The sequence below is a fragment of the Heliconius melpomene genome, chromosome 18 (assembly GCF_056956725.1).
Source record: "Heliconius melpomene rosina isolate 202511_hmr_F chromosome 18, ASM5695672v1, whole genome shotgun sequence".
Lineage (NCBI taxonomy): Eukaryota > Metazoa > Arthropoda > Insecta > Lepidoptera > Nymphalidae > Heliconius > Heliconius melpomene.
In genome coordinates, this window is record NC_140406.1 from 15,008,678 (window position 1) to 15,030,028 (window position 21,351).

General features: G+C 32.1%; 1 long non-coding RNA gene across 1 annotated transcript; it reads right to left on the reverse strand.

Annotated features, from left to right (window-relative positions):
• Positions 1-176: 176 nt before the first annotated feature.
• LOC146529684 (uncharacterized) lies at positions 177-19,486 on the reverse strand. Its single transcript, XR_014878977.1, has 3 exons — positions 19,417-19,486; positions 4,588-4,739; positions 177-480 (listed from the first exon to the last, which is right to left on the reverse strand). It is a non-coding gene; the product is annotated as an uncharacterized LOC146529684 (long non-coding RNA).
• Positions 19,487-21,351: the final 1,865 nt, after the last annotated feature.

Consider the following 21,351-nt stretch of genomic DNA (forward strand, 5'->3'; position numbering starts at 1 on the left):
CAGGTTTGAAAAATTAATATAATAATTAATATTATATACGATTAATCCTATTAAAAGTTTCTTTTAAAATATTCTTTCAAAGTATCAATAGGTAAACCTATGGTTAAATGATAAATTATTTAACCATACTTTACTAAGACAAGTGGCTTCGTGAAGAATATTAGAGAGTTCAAAAAGCAGAAATTAATTACTATCAAAGTACATAACCATTTACATTATACAAAAGAACGTAAGTACATAAAAGTCCTAATAAATAATTTCGAAGGAATAATTATTTTATTTTAACAAAATTGAGCTGGGCCGAGTTGGTATTTCTTGTACAAATTTTAATATCTCGGAGGTAGATAGCTATTTATATTTTTCCACCCCCGTCGTTTCTTTTGGCGATTATTATTCTGTATTCCAATGGGGGGTGGGGAGCCACCCGCGGACTCTTTCCTTTTTGCTTCTTAAGTCCATCTTGAGAGAACAGCGGAATATCTGGAATAGATAGTATGTTATTTAATAATTTTTTTATTGTCGTATTTTATGTGTTGTAGGCAGAAGTAATTTTGTGATAAATTGATATGAATTATATTATTGTAATATTTTTGTGTTAAGAGGCCAAGAAAAAAATAGTATTTTCTAAATTATTTAATATCGAAAAATAAAAATAAATTTAAAAGTAGTAAAAAGTTATTAAGTAAATTTTGCTATAATTAGTTTTTAAATTTAGTATTAAAAAAAGATAAACGATAATAAACATCAAAAAGATATTTTATTTCCCTATTTAATATTTAATTTTTTTGCTCTGGTGTCGAGGCAATGCGCGTCGTTGAGTTCCGCTACTTGCATACGACACCACGTCTCTCCACACGCAATACCTTCAGAAGATGAAAATGAGGTTGAAAAACAAATAATTTCCCAAAAAAAATAAAGTTTGTAATATTCAACGACACTCCATACAATTCCCTGTGCCCTGCTTCTGTCACTTACCCCTTTTGCTGGAAAAACCGTGGCACCTACCCGGAAGGGGTACGATATTTAAATATAAGAAGAACCCCCTTTTTTAAAGGGGGCCTCCCCAGATTTATAGATCTGGCCTCGACTGCGTAATTACTTATCTTTGAGAATACAAATCAATCGAGTTTTAGATCGGCTTGTATTTTGTTAATCGCAAATCTCTTTGGTTGGACTCGAGCGAAAAATACACCAAAGAAAGCTATTAGGGAAATTGTTCTATTCATTATATTCATATTTGAAGGAATTTTAAGTGAAAATTGTATACAAAAGCGGTTGTAGTTAAAGAAAAATTATATTTTAATAATTATTTATTTTTAAGTACGTAAAGTACGTACTTGAAAAAAAGTATATTTAAGATGTGCCTTTTAAATTGATAATTTTATGTTTGTCTACAATATTGTAAGGCTTTGCCATATTGTAGACACTACAATTACTATATAACACAGTTTATATATTGCAACACAGTTTATACCACTGCAGTTATTAACGATTAAAGTTGTATTGTAATGTATCAAATATTAATTTAATAAATATATTATTATTATTATTATATTTCAATAGTTAATAGTCCTTTAATTTGTACAAATAATTTATTATGAAATTTTCAAAGAAGTTTTAAAGTTACTTAGGTATTCCCGTATAGCAGGGTAGACAAAGGTAACATAGTGTTACCTTTCACATTCACATTCATCCAAATGGGAATCGAACTTACAGCCATCTCACATACAGTCAGACTCTTTCACTGCGCCAATTAATGTAAAAAAATGATTTTTATATGTAAATAAAATAAAATATTTGTTTAAAATATCTAATTCGTACTTGATTATCATAAACCGTATTATTTGACATTGGTGTTTCACAACAGTGTTTATAATGCTAATGTAAGAAGCGGGCGAACTTGTTTGATAATTACTTAACACTGTGGGCTATCCCATTGTCTTAAGCTTGGGGTTCTAATAGCTGATTGATATCTTATTTATCGTATATATAAGTATGATGACAAAGATATGTGGACTATACTTTTATGTGATGGTTCTGGGTTTGATATTAACCATAATAAGCTTACTACATAAGAATTTCGATGTAGCTTGATAATAACGCAAGGCTTATTAGTGGTCAAAGCGCTTGGATGGTTTCCAAGAGGCGCGGATTTGGGTCCCACTGTGTTCTAATTTTTATACATTTTCTAAATTTTTTTTTTAATGGAGTTCGAATAACCCTTAAAATATATATAAATATTTAACAATATTAATTTATTTTCATTGGGGGCATAAATTATTTCCATTTTTCCTTCGTGGCAAGACAAAACGCGATCTTGAGATCTGACACTCAACGCGCAATGTCTCACATTCAGACAGAAAGTAGAGAACACAGTGCCTTAACCATAGTTTTCCTCAGTGTACCCTACTATATGTACTCCCAATGGAATATAATAATTTAATTTTATATTTGATTAAAAAATATGTTTTAAAGCAAATTTCTTATATAAACATACAAATATAATTCATAACTAAAGTTATTCAAAAACTAGTATTTAAAAGATAGATAACGTTTAAAATTGGACTTTGGCACAAACGTTAATCGGTCACGCGTCATAAAACGCTACGGTGAGGTGCTCGTGGTTACCTTACGGAGTTCATTTTCAGAGTTTTATTCATTTCCTTTAACGATCTTTTGAAATATAGCTAGATATTTTATATGAAAATATTGTGCTGGTGGTGGAAAATAGTATGGTTATTTAGAATTTTAGAATTAAACTTATTTTAGTACATATAATATGCCTAATATTTCTAAAACTAAAATTACACTACTTGCAATAAGTATAGAAATTTTATAGAAATTTAGCACTTTGCCTCGATACCAAATCGAAGAAATAAAACAATGAAATATTTCATTCCCTCGTGTGGTAATCGAACTCACAACCGGTCGCGATTACAGACATGCCCTTGACTGGCCTTCACTGGCTTTCATAATAATATTAATAAAAAAACACATATTGATTATGATACACAGAAATAAAGAATGAAAAAATACCTGGACAATATTACCTTTATACAAAATACTTACACAATACAAAGGTTTTTCATTTGCATCTCTAAATAATATCCATCAAGTTGGAAAGCGAGAAAGCTCTCAGAAACATCGATAAAAATACAATGAGCGAAATAAAATAGCATCTTATAAAGCGCGGGCGGGGGAGAGGGCGGGGAGGGGGCGCCACTTTTCTTTCTCTCGCCAAAGCCATTCTGGAGGCACTTTGGAATTGTATGGATAAGTGATAATTTGTTTTTTTTTATGTATTTTAACCTCACGCTGATATACCCGCATTTAGCAGGGCAGCGGAGAGAATCTAGTGTTAAAGCACTCCGTTCTCAATATCCGTCCAATTTTCGAAGTTTCAGTTGAGTTGCGTAACCCAATGCTGCACTTTGTAGTTAAAAAATACTTAGATTTCAACTTAAGCAAAGAGAAATAGGTTAATACACTCCGTTCCCCATATGTATGAACGAGACGAAACTTAAGTACTATAATTAGTTAATTATTATTTACGGCATGTCCATATCACTCCCGGGGAGAGCACGGCACAGTGTTTTTTCTCGTTTTATATTAAAATCGGGCGAGCCAAGGAAATTGTCAGTCAGATAGGAAATTGCTAGCGCCTTCGCTCCGTCCGCGTCGTGACTGGCCTTTATAGCAGCTTTTGATTCCTTTTATTTATTCTTAAAATGTTTTTTTTTTTTTGTATTTTTAAATACTAATTTTGTCGGTAACTATAAATATTTTTTTCTATAAACTACTAAATTAAATATGTTTTGTATTGGTGGCGATATATTGTATTTACTTAGATATAATTCACGCAAGAAGGTATATTCTAATGATTCTAATGGGTCACTTATTCAGTATTCCCATAAGTATTTTTTCTATATCCCCTAAAGTAGATTTCAATACACAACTGTTTTATATATTGTATATATTTAGTGTCGCTTTTAGTCATTTATTTATTAATTATCGTGTTACAGTGTCTTTTCACTTAATTTATTTTCTAAGGCAGTTTTAAAATGTCTTTTTGTAGTTTTATTATAATATTAATTATAAACGTAATATTGTACAAACTAAATTAAAAGTACCTACTTTAATATTATGAATATCGATTCGCAAGAATAAAAGTAATTTTATAATTATAAAAATATATTATACAAAGGAAATTGTTAACTTAGTAAACTAACTAGTAGTTAATGAGCCGGACTAATAAACCTTGTATTATATTTTGCAACTCTTTTTAAAGTTTGACCTTAATAGTATAGTTTAAAATTGAATATTTATGTTTAAATCCATAAAAAGATAATTTGCTCTAAAATATTTAATATTTTGAGAGTAAGGAAATAAAAGAAAAAATCCCCAGGAATCAAACTCACAACCGTTGCGTATATGTAGTCATAAAATTTAATTTAAAAACGTCAACCTATCTTTTTCCCACCATTATTTACTTAAACAGTCAACCACATACATTGCAGGAGTTTTCTTCTGTCGAAGACACTTACCGCCCGCCCACGTTACTTAGACCTCGCAGTTCAACTAACTTACCGTTGGAAGGTCCATTTTCTTTAAAGGCTCGAGGGGTGTAGTAGTTCTCGTTAAATTGGACAGTTATTTATTTTATTTGCGTCATTTTTGCCTCGACTCCCCCCTTTCCTTTCGCGGATCGTTTTTGTTGCGCTGTAACGTTGTCTAGTGGCCTGAAAATTTAAATTTTAGTTATTTAGAGGTTTTTTAAATCTATTTAGTTATTAGTATATTTTTTTAAATATTTAATATTAAATTATATCTCATAATAGATTGTCATAGCAAACATGGCAACTTATACTTTTTTCCCGCACGTTTCTTATATACAGCATGTAGAGAAAATCTAGTGAAAATCTAGTAGACACTCCATTCTCCGCTTTTCATCCAATCATTGAGTTGCGGAACTCAATGACGCACTATGTCTTATCACCAGAGCCAGTAAAGTAAAAATAAGGAATGATTATAATGCATTCCTCTGAGTGAAAATAGAAATAGCGTTTAGAGTCAGATGCTGTAACCTTATATAAATTGCTTAAACAAAAAATAATAAATAAAACAAATTTCACAGTAGGGGCGAAGGCAAGAAACGAAGGCGGACGTCCAAGCTATCTTTTTGTGAGACTTTCAAATAATTGTATAGATAACAGAACAAAGAACTCCCCCCTCCCCTTCCCCCCGCGGTGGGCGGGAAGACATTTTTACTGTCTCGAGGACCCTCTTTTAATAAGTAACGCTTAGCGTTTAATTAAAGAAAAAACTTGTTGATTTTTTTTTATTTACAAAAATACTTAGAAGAACTTTATTTTGAACAGATATTGCCAACTTAAATTGTGCGGAAAGTGGGGAACGAACTATCTTTACACTAGGTTCCCTATGTCTGGCCTGGAATATCCCGAATATAGCATGGTAAACAAAGGGAACCAAGCGCTGAGATACTTTATTTCCAATTACCGCAAAATTGGCGTGGTTTAGCGTGTTGAGTGGCGGAGCTGAACGCCACGCGTGTCTTGTTACCAGAGCGAGAAAATGAAAAAATCATTATAGGTAACTGGTGTGAATCGAACGTAAACCGTCGCGTTTACAATCAAACGCTGCACTGCGCCATGACCGCTTGATCTAGCTAGACTAAACAAAGCATTAAGTTTATTCATCCAAAATTTTTCAAATTCAAAAACAAAAACAGTTGAATTAATAACCTCCTTCTTTTTGAAGTCGGTTAAAAATTAACTGCGACCATAGAATAGATAGAATACTGTTGATGTTTTTTAGTATCAGGTTGTACTCCGCATATAAAAGGGTATTAAGATATATTGTGATATCGTCTCTTTCAGTGTTCGATGAAGAAACTCATCTTCATTTACTCAGGTGTCGTAAAATAATAACCACCCATGCCTATCTTATGACAAGGAATAGCACTCATAGGTAACTAGTGGGCAACATCAGGTACTGTCCAATTTGGGCATTGTGAGGGTTTCACACCCAAAGAGAAAAACGGAAACGGTTAAACAGGACTCTATAACTAAGACTCTGCTGTGTCCGTCCGTCTGTCACCAAGCTGTATCTCATGAACCGGAAAATGGGCGGTCAATGGAGAACGAAGTATCTCAATTCTCAGTAGATTCTCTTGTACCTTGCTATGCGAGAAAAGGCGTGAAGCTGTTTTATTTTACTTATTATAAAATATTACTTACAATATAATATAATACTAATGAAACTTTAAAATATATACATAATATATATAATATAAATAATACTTTAATTACTTTCCTCAAATTTGTCTATAATTGACTAAGAAAGGCGGCTATGGGCAAGGCCGTTTTACTTAAATAAGAAAGAAATGAAACATCAACAGACTCTTAGGGCGTAAGATGAAAAAGGAGGGGCGATCTCCCTTAAAAATTAAAATTCAAATCGTAAGAAAATTAAAATTCGACGAACGGTCAATTTTACGTCTCGCTCCTATTTAAGACAAGTTTGTATTGCCGTCTCTGTTTTGCAAGGGTGAAAAAACTAGGGTGATTGAAGTATAAGGACCGGTGTGGACGATGGAAAAATTAAATATTATTTTTTATCATAGTAAATATTTTATTTTATAGAACATTTATGTTTTTGTTATTTTATTTATTTGAAAAAATAATTAATCTTATCCACAGATTTCATACAAAGGTACTGCGTTGGTCTCACAAGAATAAACCTCAGTAAATTACTGCTGCTGTTATTACTTTTTTTATCAAAAACATTTGCAAATTTGTCCAAACAGTGAAAGAAATTAAACTTTGCATAAAAATTTAAAACAATAATTTCATCTTTAATACATTTTGTTCATTTACTTCATACAATGTTTGCATTGGTGCCTAAACATAAAATAAATAATCACAAATAAAAAAACTACAATTTAATTTTCCCCATCGACATATTCTAATTTAGATTTTAAATTTAAAAATCGCAATTAGCGATTTAATGTGTAGAGAGCCTAACGGGTGGGGTTACCATCTGTTATTGGAATGGTAATGATAGCCTCTGACGGTTGTTACGGCTCGTAACAGATCATTTGCATTTTTCTAAGTTTTCTTTAAGAAAAAACGAATTAAATGGCGACGATCTAAGTAAAATTAAGTAATTTTTATATTAGTTTAATTTGTTATATTTCACACGACGCATTTTGAATATGTATAATTCTATATAATATTCTGAAATGGCATATATTTAGATTAACGAAATGTCTTACATATAATTTTATCACATTTTACAAATCTTAAATTCATATAAAACTTTTATTGGTTATTAGTTAAATTTCATTTCGTAGAGTATATAAACGAAATCTAGTCACTATAAACTTCTTCTCTCTTTAGTGACAGATCACTATGTTATCCTCTCATAGCATAACATAGCATAACATAGCATAGATATTTAATATGAATACTATTAAGTTTAACTTTTAACAGGAAAATGAGAATCGGAGTGTATTATCACTAGATTCTGCTACCTTCTCTACAATTTGAAAGAGAAAGCGTTATATTTGTTTAATAAAATTATCCGAAATTGGATTAAGGTAATGATTTAACTAAGTCTCATAAACATCTGCTTAACTGCCGTTTCATCTATGTCCAGTTACCTACAGAAGCTGTAACGGCTACGGCGGGAATAAAATTGTATTAACTTTTCATCTCCGAGTCGCCCGCCCTCTTAATCTTATAATTAATGAACAACTATATAGCGTTATTTATTTAATAGATTGTCGATATTTTCTTTATATATTTATTTAATTGAATAATAGAAAAATATAAATTCTTATATAATAAATTTTAAAAAAGTATATAAATAAATTCCAAATACTCTACTATCTCAAGTATTTTAAGAAGTTTATAAAAGTAATTATTACTTTGTTCAGTGTCACATCTATCTAAGAGAGCTGTCTATAGGGGTGCACAAATTATCTTAATTTTTCATCTCACAGTCGCCCGTTTTGCCCCGTTTTGTAACTTTGTAAAAACAAATTTAATAGTATTTATATTAATAACTTTATATAAATAATTAAGAACGTATTTAGAGTACGTCGTGGCATAGTGAGGTGGATATATGGTGCATTCGACGGTTTAAGGTTCGACTCTTATTTATTACGTTATGAATGTTACAAAATTATCTATATCCTGTCATATCATATGAGAGTTATATGAGAATCTAAACAAAAAAAAAGAAAGAAAAGTTTTCTTTTAGGATCATCGGCTACCAAGGAGAGGAATGAATAGATTCAAATTGATAGCCAAGCGAAACTTAGCCTTTACTAAGAAGAATCTTTAAAGATTTAAGCACATATTACGAGTATATTATGTTAATTTTTCATTTACTACTTATTTTATTGAGCAGGGATAGTCAACCCCGTGCTTTCTCTTCATACCAGAGCGACGAGATGAAGTTAAATCATTCCACCGAGTGAGAATCGAATCCATAACCATGGCATCCATTTTTACTCAGACGTTGAACCACAACGACCTCAAAATAATGTTATTTCTTTAAGTCATTATAGTTGCATTTACCAACTTGTGACCAAGCCAAAAGAAGCATTCTCATTAATTCCACTTTCGTCTCAAATAGAATAGCTTTGCCCGCCTCATAATTACAATGAAAGGAACAAGGAAAGGATCCCTGGTTCTTATAGTTTCTTTTTATACTTCAAAGTATAGAACAAGCCTATAGAAAAAGCATGTAAATCGATCACTAATATCTCTCCCTCTGATTAAAAAAACTAATGTAATGTACGTAATAACAATAAATAATCTTAAATATAATTAAATTATATACAATGTTTATATAACGTAATTAATATATTTTTTATCTGTGTCCAGTCTATAATACCTTCTGGCTGTCTGTAGGGAGGGCGCTCAAATTGTCTTAATTTTTCATCTCGGAGACGCCCGCCTTCCTCCTTTCATAATTGTTTTTAATTTAAGCGCGGAATGAGAAAAGCCGAAGTTTCTAAGAGAAAAATGGACGGATCAAATTGTTGAAGATAAAAATATTTAGCTTGGAAAATTTATTACTTCATTATTTAATTTTTCTAGTGATATTAAGTTTCTTTTGTTTAAGTTATAATTCTTGTTGTCTTGTAGTGGTCTAATTATGGGAAAAGTGAAACAAGGAGTGTTGTGTTTCAATTATAATATCGATTTCTTTTATTCAAGATTTTAGCTTATATCTTTATTTTAAAATATAATAAAATAACTTCTCTTCTCTAAGAAAAGCATATTGACAATTAAAATCTCAAAATTAAGAATTGAGTTGGAAAAAAATAAGCAATAAATACACTAAAAACAAATAATAAAATATATCTCGTCATTATACAGTCTGAGATGGACACTAGCCAACCCAGGAGCCAGACTTGTACAAGACCAGACCAGAGTAGGAAAAAAACTATTGTTCCTATCTGGCGCGCCTCCAGCCGTCTGTCTACGTTTCCTTAAAACCCACAAAATATGTTTCAATTCGCATTTAATGTTTTCTTTGCAGTTGGCGTCTTTGCGAAATTTAATTTAATGCTGTAAAGTGGCCTAACTTAGGTTTTAAAATTGTTTTCTATTTCACTAATATAGTAAAATAACAATAATTATTATTGAAATTAGCAATCGATTACATAAATTATAAAATCGATATTTCAAAAATTATTTTTATATGAAATATTAACATAAAAATACTATAAAATATAATATTTTTATAAATTTTTGTGAAAAAATCATTTTATGAGTTGGGCCAAGTTAATGGTGGGTGTCTGATTTATAATTTTACAAGCGATATTTATTTGCGATGCTGAACAAATTTATTGTGGTCTAGAGGCTGTGCGCCTTGAATTATGATGTATCTAGAAGTTATGTTTCCTTACATAACTTAAAGCTGTATACATTTTCTTCACCCTTTGAATTCTTAAAGACAGAGCTAACCTACCCTTATTTTTTCACTGTTCATTCAATTTTCTTAAACACGTTTCTATTATGATAAAATAAATTACGTTTTACTTTTGATTAATTAATTAAGTAATAGTTAAGACAACTAAAGTGGTTTACATTTTGAGTGAAATAAACTCCTCATTAGCCTTGCCAAAGCGGGGAATTTAAAATAACTTAATTTCACGAACCGGAATCGAACTCACAATTACAAACGTTGTCCCAAAGTTCCAAAATGACCTCGTAAAATATTGAAATTAAAATATTTCCTTTTACATAAGAAACTTTTTTAAACATGCAAAATATTTAAAAAAAATTAAATAAGGGTGATATCTTCACGAATCGAAATGTACAATTTACGGGAGCAAATTTTAAATTATATACCGGCAACGCCATGGAAACAGATGTACTTACCTAAGGGTGGCAAGTTTTTGTAAGAGGGTGAATCACAACCCCTTTTTTACTTTTTTATCGGCGCCCAATTTACGAGTGAAATTGTGACACTGACGTTTATGTAGATAATTTAAGATTTTTTAATTTAAAAAAATCTGTGTTAGTGCCTTGGATGTTTGTAATAATTGTTTTTAATGTTTTCTTTGTATTATGAGTTTTGAGCTATTTAAGTATTAGTTTTAGTTTAAATAGTTGTCTTTGGCTTAAATTATTCTAATAATGTTCATATCAAAATATTATATTGACTAAAATTTAATAATTTTATAGTGAGTTCCTTTGATACTATTGTATCCTATATCTTATAAAACAAAGTCGCTTTTCGTGTCTGTCTGAACTTTCTAACTCTTCTTCTTCTAAACCACCCAACGGATTTTTATGCGGTTTTCACCATTAGGTCGAGTATTTTTCAGGGAAGGTTTATATATAGTTTATTATTTGTACATTCTTTTGTAAATTAACATAAATACGATAAATGTGTCTAAAGTCCTACCCGTTGAGACACTTTCGCGCATGCGCTGCTTTAATGGTAAGTACTACATGAAAAAATGTACTGGAGTATTGTTCCTCTTAATAAGATCTACAAAAAAGTCCGCGAGAGCATATTTTTATCTTTTAAGGATAACGTGTAGTGATCATATTTATGTCTAAAAGTAATTTCAATATATTTTTTATTGTGAGGGATATTTTTCCATAATGGTATTAATCCTTATCCTTTAAAATACTTTATTAATTTTCTACGTTAAACGAAGATAAAATTTGCTTTTTACACTATTTCGAAATTGCGAATAGTTTTAGAGAACAACGCATTTAATTGTTGACACATCACGCCGTTGACTCATCAGCTGTGCCGACTCAAGTTTTACTTATCCCTTACTCTCAGCATATAAATATGTATGTTAGTTACGTTGGCCATTTAATGTAGATGAACTGTCTTTTACTGTTTTTTCATTTTAATAAGTACTTTAGAAGTTGTTAAAATACTAAAACATCCTTGCTGCGAAACGCGCCTCGCGACGTTTTGCTTATTTATACACAAGCGCGTGATGAGCAGTCATCGGTGGTTCAGTGGTAGAATGCTCGCTTGCCACGCGAGCGGCTCGGGTCCGATTCCCGGCCAATGCATTCTATTTAATTTTCTCACAGGCAGCCACGTAGTGCCTACCCAACCGGTGTCGCTGTTTTAACAGCATTAACCACAAGCTCGAAAAAAAACCCGCCTGCCTCTATAGCAAAGAAGATTTAGATGCGTTTCACATATTGAATAATTTCAGTTAAATGTATTATTTCAGCGCGATATTGGTTTCATATTTTTTGTATTAGTTATTAGTAGGTAGGTTTTTGCTTATAATTTCTTCCGTTTAAAAATAGTCATTTAAATATCTAAAAATAGTCATTTAAATATATAATAATAAGTACTTGAAAAGATTAGTAGCACAGATTTAAAATTACAGTACTAAAAAATCCTTGCTGATTAACGGTTCGCCGCCCACCACGCGTCCGTCGTGCCCCGCAACATTTTGCTTATAATAGTGGATCCACCGCACCCGCCTGGCTTCTTTCCCCCGGGCATGGAAGGAAGGCCTGCTCATTATGCTGCTGAGGGATATCGATCTATAATCCTTCTTAGTACGGTCGCCAAGTTGTTCGAGAAGTTACTCCTCTCACTTCTTCAGTCACACATCCACCCACAAAGCGAGCAGTTTGGCGAGCGGGTATACCACTCTGGGTAAACTACGCAACAGTGATCAACCGAGAGAGGGTATGAGTGTGCAATAGCAGTCTTCCTTGACGTAGCACGCGTATTCTACCGCGTCTGGCACCCGGGCTTACTTCATAAAGTGCTCAGAGCGGGCACCCCCCAGCACGTCGCGCATGTCTAGGCCGCTCTGCTTTGTAAGTGACAGGACATTTTACGTGAGAGTTGAGAGTGCTAGCAGCGACCCGATCGCTGCCGTTGTCCCAGTCAGAATTTTGTCACCTGCTCTCTACGCACTATACATTGATGACATCACAATGCCCTAGCGAGTATTACTCAACGAGGAATTCTGTAGGTCGTACGGAACCTCACCCTCCGGCGAGTGACGCAGGCACCATACTACGTGAACACCACGCGCCACTCACCGCAACCTAAAAATAGAAACCCTAGAGGTACACATTGGTCGCCTCGCGTCCAACGTATTCCGTTGCGCCGGTGTATCGGGTCACCTGCACCTAAGGAGCAGCACTCCGCATACCCGGCCGCCCGAGGTCAGACGTCTTCTTCCGAGGAACTTTCTATCCTCCTCCAAATCCGACTCATGAGCAGTCATCTTTGTCGTTTAATCTAGGCCTTCCTCAAGAAACCGAGTGTTCAATTCCAATCCTCTCCCCTTCCATGTGTCTGCTCTAAAGCAGGTTTTCGCCTGGGACCACGGTCGGACCAACGCTCTGATGTCGTTCTGAGCTACTACGGAGATGGCCGAGAGAATGCTTCAATTCTGCGCCTGGCAAAGTAAATTTAGAAGTGATTGCACGTATTTTGGAGTTATCTAATAATTATAATATATTTCCACGCGACATAGTTGGTTACTACTTGGGTACTACTTGGGTCGCAATTTCAATATATTTTTTATTGTGAGCCATATTTTTCCATAATGGTATTAATCCTTATCCTTTAAAATACTTTATTAATTTTCAACGTTAAACGAAGATAAAATTTGCTTTTTACATTTTTTCGAAATTGCGAATAATTTTACAGAAAAACGCATTTAATTGTTGACACATCCCGCCGTTGACACATCAGCTGTATGTTACTCAAGTTTCACTTATCCCTTACTCTCAGCATATGTTTTTCATTTTAATAAGTACTTTAGAAGTTGTTACAATATCAAAAAATCCTTGCTGCGAAACGGCTCGCCACTCGCCATGCGTCCGCCGCGCCCGCCTGGCTTACACGCATCGGTGGTTCAGTGGTAGAATGCTCGCCTGCCACGCGGGCGGCCCGGGTTCGATTCCCGGCCGATGCATTCTATTTAATTTTCCTCACAGGCAGCCACGTAGTACTTGCTTTTCATCAGGGACAGAATACCCCCTTCAGCATTAACCACAAGCTCGAAAAAAAACCCGCCTGCCTCTATAGCAACGAAGTGTTAGATGCGTTTGCACGTATTGGATAATTGGAGTTTAATGTATTATTTCAGCGCAATATATTTGGATTCATATTTTTTGTAGTAGTTATGAGTAGGCAGGTTTATAATTTCTTCCGTTTAAAAATAGTCATTTAACTATCTAAAAATAGTCATTTAAATATATTTTAATAAGTACTTGAAAAGATTAGTAGCACAGATTTAAAATTACTACTAAAAAATTCTTGCTGTGTAAAACAATTGGAAAATCCTTATTGAAACTACAAAAATGCGGGTTGCATTAGGGTTTAATTAATTTTCACATTATCTTAAGTGCTTTGCAAACATACATTACATGAATAATCCAGTAGTTAAAGCGGGCGAAGCCGCAAGAGGGTCGCTAGTATTATATAAATACATTAAATTAATAAGTATAAAAAAATAAAATGCTATATGTTAGGTCTCTAACAACAAAGGTAAAAATGTCTTTGCAAAATTCTGAAAAAGTGTTATAAAAATCATATTATTTCGAAAGTTCCGCTTTACGGAAGCCACGTAATGTCTACTTCCGGCCTCACAGGATGTACCGCCGGATGACGCGTACGTAGCTTGTGTGACGACAATTACATTACTGTTAGAACTTTATTTTGTTTCTAACGAAATTGTTTAAAAGTTTAGAATAATAGAGCAAAGATAATCTATCTTTTTGTACCTGGGATTGTTATTAAAACAAGTTATAGCGATATTAATATCTATAGCTTCATGTTGTATCCCATATATATCCTGGTTAGTAGAACATAGCTGGTAAAACATAGTGTCAAGACACTAAGTTCCCCACGCACTGCTCTTTTGTTTTTCTTTTCGACTAAGTATCAACATATATAATATAAAATACCCTATAAATTACCAAAATCATCATATAGTGTTGAAATCTTTTTTGAAGTAACCTACTTTTAGTTTCCACAGCACTTTGAGTGTTCAAACTTGAAATATAGACTATTAAACTATTCCGCGCACCGAACGTTCAAAGTTGACGGTGAAAAATTCGACTTTCGAACATGGACGTTCGCAAATTAAAAAGTTTCGATCACTTTCCCTCTCAAACTGCCAACTATTCACGCCGCCATTTTGGTTGAGCGTTTAACTTTTTAATTTCCACTCTGTCATGACGTTTCTGTATAAATGGGTGTATTTTTTTTTTGGTAAAAGTTTGTTTTTAATAGGACAGTGTTAAAAATGGTAGCCAATTTAAGTAAATAATTTACATTACATGATCCTTTCGTATGAAATTATACGAATGACACGAAATATGTTTTCTGATAAAGTAATATCTTAAAATATTGTTTATTTTTTAATCACCATAATTCATTTTTAATAACTTAGCTTAAATGTCATTTATTTTTTAATCTGTTCCCATTTCAACAATTGACTTTGTTATCTGGATTTTAAGGAGGGTGCGTCCGCTGAAGAAACGCAAAGAAAATTATAGGTACCTCCACCGTGACCCCTTGCTTTGAATCGACTCTAATGAATCAACTGCTATCTTTTATTTTATCGATTTGCATTTGTTTTTCCTTTTTAAAGTAAGATGTTTCATATTTTAGGCCTACAAAGCCTTTATATAACTGGTATTTACAACTGTGATGAAGTAGTGTAAAGGAATTCGTTTTAAAGATATATAATAGTAGTGCAGGTTTGATTTGATGGTATGATGCAAAAACTGTGATAATGTTAATAAATAAAACTCGAAGATATCTTATCTTATCTAATTTTAGAAATTTCAAATCTTTAAAAAGCTTTTTTAATATTTCAGTCATACAGTCAGTCAGTCATTTTGTATGTAGATTTGAGTCTGGATGTATTTACTTATACATATACATATGTAGGGCACACAGAATAGTTCCGTTTTCTAATAAGAATCACTTACTTGAATTACATCTATTAACCTCACTAATAAGTTATAACCAGACTTTTAATAATTTAAATAACTTAATCATTTTTTTCTTAAAATTAGGAAATGTTAATTGACAAAAAAATATATTTTCTAATACTTATGAAATGTACTATTATAATATAGGTCTCTAGCATAAAACCAAAATATCAACTCATTTCCTCCAAAGCACTCAAAGAGAGGCCAATGGAAATACAAAACAAAAAACAATCGTGACCAGCTTACAAAGTATCACAAAGATTAGCTAAACATATTTTATTTTCTTGCGAAATTTGAATCCAGTAAAATACAGAGAGTCATTACGAAGAGATAAAATTTAAATTGCAAAACTCCCCCTTTGGAAAAAAGCTGAGATGGGCGTCAAAAAACCTAAGGCCGAGGGCAAGGAGGGTCCTCTTCGCATTTTATAAATATATTGAAAACGCGATCATTGTGGGTTCTATTCTCACTCGGGGGATTATTTTTTTCGGGGAATACGACAAAACGTGGGGTTAAGTTCCGCCACTCAACACGCAATATCAACCGCAATATCAATATCAAAAGGTCAACAGATCCTAATCCTATCCTATCCTTAACAGTACATTGCCTCTGCCTATATGCGGGATACAGCGTGAAAAATTTTTGTTGTCATGTTATGATATTTTAATTTATTATGAGATATCAGGTAAAGATAGATATGTAGAAAAAATATATTTTGAAATACTTTAAAACAAACAAAAAATAAAAATAATTATAATAATCTCCCTTAGAAAAAGTTGGGATGGGCGTCGAGAAACCTAAGGCCGAGGGCGAGGCCCTCCTTCCCTTTTAAAATATTTTTACTTCGCTTGTAGCTATCAAATTTGCGCGTTTCTAATCAGAACACAAAATGGCCGACTTTACTTTTTCTAATTTGAAATTTGGAATGAGTTAATGAGGAGTTTTTGTGGACCCAAGTTGGAAATTTGGTTTTTTTTTGTTATTACTTTGTATAATAAAAAGAAAGTACAAATTTTGTATTTTACAACCATTTGTATATCATATTAAGAAATAAATTAATTCTATAAATATATATCTATTTATTTTTAACATAATCTGTAAAAAATTGTCGTAAGTTCGGTGTTTTGAGACAAATGGGCACACTTAAACAGTAAATTGGCTGAGAAACTTTTAGCGGCGAACAACGTGTCACCATGAAAAATATACACAATGCTTTATAGGAACCTATGGAAGTCAATTTTGATTTTATCTGAGACTGTCGTGGCGCAGCGGCGCGGTGATTGTATGGGCGACGGTCGTGAGTTTGATTTCTATTTGAGGGAATAATTTGTTTAATATTTTCATGTTCGTCGTTCTGGTGGATTTCGCCACTCAACACTAGGTTCCCTATTTCTTTTTAAAAGTCTCATGACAAAATTATCTGGCTGTTTATAATAATTTTTCATAAAATGATTGATAATTCATATTATTTAGGCTTGCAAATTTGTACTTACAAGATTTTTCATTTCCCACTTATTTTATAATAAGTTCCAATATAAAAATAAGCTATTATAACATAACTAAGCAAAATTTAAAATATTTTTAATTTATAATATCTAATAGAATTTCAAAATAATATTTACTACAAAAAATAATAATAAGAAAATACAATTTTTATTATGAATAAAGCCCACGTAAACTTGACGGTGTAACGAAACTTTTCAATAAACGCTTAAAGCGAGATTCCAAACAAGGCGCCCTTTTCCACTGAATCTTTTCATAACGCTGTAAATACCTATCTTTCATAGAAATTTATCGATTTATTACTTTATTTTTTTCTTTGGGCATCTCTCGCTTCGCCGGTAGGTAGAGCAAATGTAGTGTTAGTGTTAACTAAGACTAGATTATTATTCTACCTACAAGCAAAGCGAGATATGTCTAAAGCTTTACAACACCTCATCAGGCGATGATTGTTGTGAAGTTATAAAGATGATTTAAATATTATTCCGACAGGAAATCGAACCTATATCCATCGCGTATACAATTGAGTTCTATCCTACTATAATACGATGGTCTTGTTATATTTGAACTTGCTTACCTAATTAACGTTTAGTTCTTTTTGTTGTTTGGTATCTGCCTTAGTGTTATTTCTAGGACATTGAATGCTATGCGGTGAAACCGACTGTAGCGGAGATATAAATATAACTTAAATATAATTTATTCGAGTAAAAATCGAACCCCATAACCTGTCGCATTCAGACATCCGCTTTTCCAGACTCGCCACGACTGGCTTCTCATTATATATAACGTTTAATTAAAAAATCGTGTCGTCTCACAAATAAAATCAATCTCGGGCATCGCAAGTTTTTCTCGTCGCCCTTCTGAGATTTTCCTCATAATTATATTTGTGTCGTTACAAACTTTTGATAGATCCCCCTTCCGTTCGGATCCGACGCTCATTTTGTATAAAAACGACTTGTATACTTTAAATCAGTATCTTATTGGATTATTTAATCTAACTGTAGGTATATATATACAGTAGGTAAATTTTCGTTTCGCCCTTTTTCTGAAGTATGGAGTTTTGTTTAAATTTTGATTTTTTTTTCTGTTACGGAAGTAGATGTAAGAGAATAAGAGAAGTATTTATTTGTTTATTTATATCTATTTATAGTTAAAATTTAAAATAATATATTTATTATATTAACAACGATCTTTTCTTATAATATGCCAGTGTCATTTGGATATAGGAACTGTGGAGTATTGAGAAAAATAATTACAGAAGAAAATTTTTATACACAAAGCTTTTCGTACAGTTATTAAACTTGTATAGGTAGCAGTATAAAGATGTATTATTCTTTACCTATAGTAGTTCTAGGTTAAAAGCACATGCGCTTATTATAAGATTACCTTAAAGACGTAAAATGGAAAGTCTCGTTTGTTCCCGTTTTCGCAGGAATTTCGAGAATTCCGATTTTAGTGCTCCCCTACAGTCCCTAGCCTACCTAACAAATATTGACTTTCAAATTTCAAGTTTAATAGAATCTGTAAAAATGTAACCAAATCGACGCCATTATAGCGCATTCAAATCTAAAATGACCGTTTAAATTTAAAATAGTAATTTGTTCCGTTATATAAAGTTGACGTGGAAATTTGCAACTCTTTATAAATGGATGGGTGATGTTAAATGAAATGCTTTGTCACTAAGTTTCTCAGTCGTAGATTAAAAAATATAATATATAGTCGTAGATCTAACAACTTCAATTTAAATTGAATGAATAATTTTTAATAAATAATTAATTCAATTTAAATTTCACGTAATCTAAAATCCTTTTTGTATCAACCAAAACGATAGCGAGTTGAAAGCCAAAATAAAACAAAAGAAAAGTCTTTAATAAATGTGAAAATTTTCCTTCAAACTGAACTGGATATTTGGTTAGGGGCCATTTTTAAGAAAGCCAGGGGGGGTCGACCCCCCACCCTCCCCCGAGACGCCCACGAAAAAGCGTTAAGAACAAAAATGCGGGCCAATGACGAGCCACCCCTAAGATATCGATGGCGGGGGCGCCTTTCATAAAAAGTGTATTGTATTTTTTGGTCGGTAGCGCAAGGTTTATACTGATATAAATTATTGAGCTTTTCTGATTTTTATTTAAAGAGATACATTTTGTTTGATATATAGTAATTGAAAATAAATAACTAAACCTCTTTACATTGCGATATCAATAGAATATTTTTTTTCCAACTTGCAATTATTTTTAGATGGGCTCCACCGAACTTTTTTAATGGATTGAAATAAAAATGTTATAATTATGATCGTCCCTCGTATAAGAATCGAACCTACAACCATCGTGCTTATAGTTATAGTTAGGACTGTCCAACTGCTTGTTTCTTATATAGAGATACATGAAATATGATTTTTTTTATAAATATACTGTAAATTGCTTACCTGAGTAAATTATAACATTTTAAAATTTAAATTTAAACTGATTTCAAAGCACAAGAACACCACGACATGGTCAAAACACAACTGACTTAACCGTACACTACTGCATGGGGTCAAAAGTTGTCTTACCGGTTATCTTGTAGGGGTCCATACAAAAGATAGTAAGGGCTGGACTGGACAATAGAAGCACCTTTGCGAAAGGGTTAGCCGATATGTAATAATAATGAATCACATTATAATATTTGGACCTATTTAAGTAACCATTGCATCTATTGTGATTGCGAAACTGACCTGACCGGTTCTGGCAGTTTCTAGGGATGTTCGTGTGTCGAGGGGAATGTAACGGATTTTAGTTTTTATTTTAATTTATTATTTTATAGTAAATTAAGCATGGTTATATTAGAAAGTTTCTTTGAATACAGCTGTTTATGAGTTTTTAATGTTAAAATTAATAAATTACGCTTTTATTTTTTATTTTCTAATTTTTTTTATTATAATACAAAATAAAATTTTACAATAAAATAAATATAATTTGTTCTCTTTCTTCTGTTTTCTTATTGTTAACATTTGTTTAGCATAAAAAAATATTTTGTACAAGACATGCAATTTTGGCAAAAATAATTGCCGGGTCGGTTTCAAGCCCAGCTATTCAAAATTGTAAAAATGTTATATAAAAATAATTAACTATCGACAGTCGATAAATCCAAGCGTCCACTAGTTAGCTAACTTCCGTAATAAAAAAACAACAATTAAACGTGAAGAATCGTCCACACTACAAAGGCCGCATTTGCATTCCGGCACAACCGGTTCTCACGAGGGGTGCCACATGTCTCTATTTGACACCTCGTGGGCATTCGCAGGGTTGGGTTGACCCTGAGTGTGACCGAAAGCTTATTGCGTTAAAATATTTAAATAATAGTTAAAATAGTTTAACATTTAGTAAATGATTTAATTACAAATTTAAATTACAAAATAATTAAAAATAGTATTTCATAATATTTTTTTTGTCTGCCTCTTGTATGGTTACAATCATATTTTATTAGCATAATATGAAAATAAGGTCAATCTGTGAAGCTCAAAGTAGCTTGTCTGTCAACTTAGATTTTACTAGTGGACCCGGACGCGGCTACGCCTGCTTGAACTATAAGAATATTTATTAACTATATTTATGAAATTATTTTCAGTTTTCAATATAATTAGTAAGAAAATATAAGCCTAAATAATCAAAAAGAATAATAAGTAGAGACATATTATTAGAAAAAATATCTGAGTTATTGAAATGAATCAACAAAAGAAGTAAAAGTAACTAAAGGATATTCTTAATATTAGAAAAAGTACCTAAAGTTTTCCGTGCGTGCGTACATAGGTACTCGTAGATATCGACTCTTTGAAATAACTAAACATTTCTCTATATTAAATAGGATAATTTTTGTGAGCAATATCAATCATATAAATATCAATTATAAATAGCAAATAATTACATAAAAATTAACAATAGTGCGAAAATGTATGAAAATTTTTAAAACGTCAACATCATCTGCCCGTTCACGTCGGTCATACTCATACTATGCCGCCCGAAGGCTAGGTCATTTGGAATCAGTGACATCTTCTTAATTATTTATTAGAATGTTATACAACAAACTATAATTTCAATTTAGATAAAATGCTAAAAATAACTTTTATATTTATTTTCATAAGGATGAATATCAAAATATAAGTTCATTTTGGGTGACGTTTTCTTAAAACAACAATCAAACTTTGCAAACCGTTGCTTAGCAACGACGGTTGTTATTAACATGGCAGAATAAATTGCATGTCAAATTAGAAAGTATTTTAATTTATTAGTATATATGTATAATGTAATGTTATATAGCCTATAGCACTTCTGAAGAATGCAGCTTTCATACAAAACAAAAACAATGTAAATCGGACCAGTAG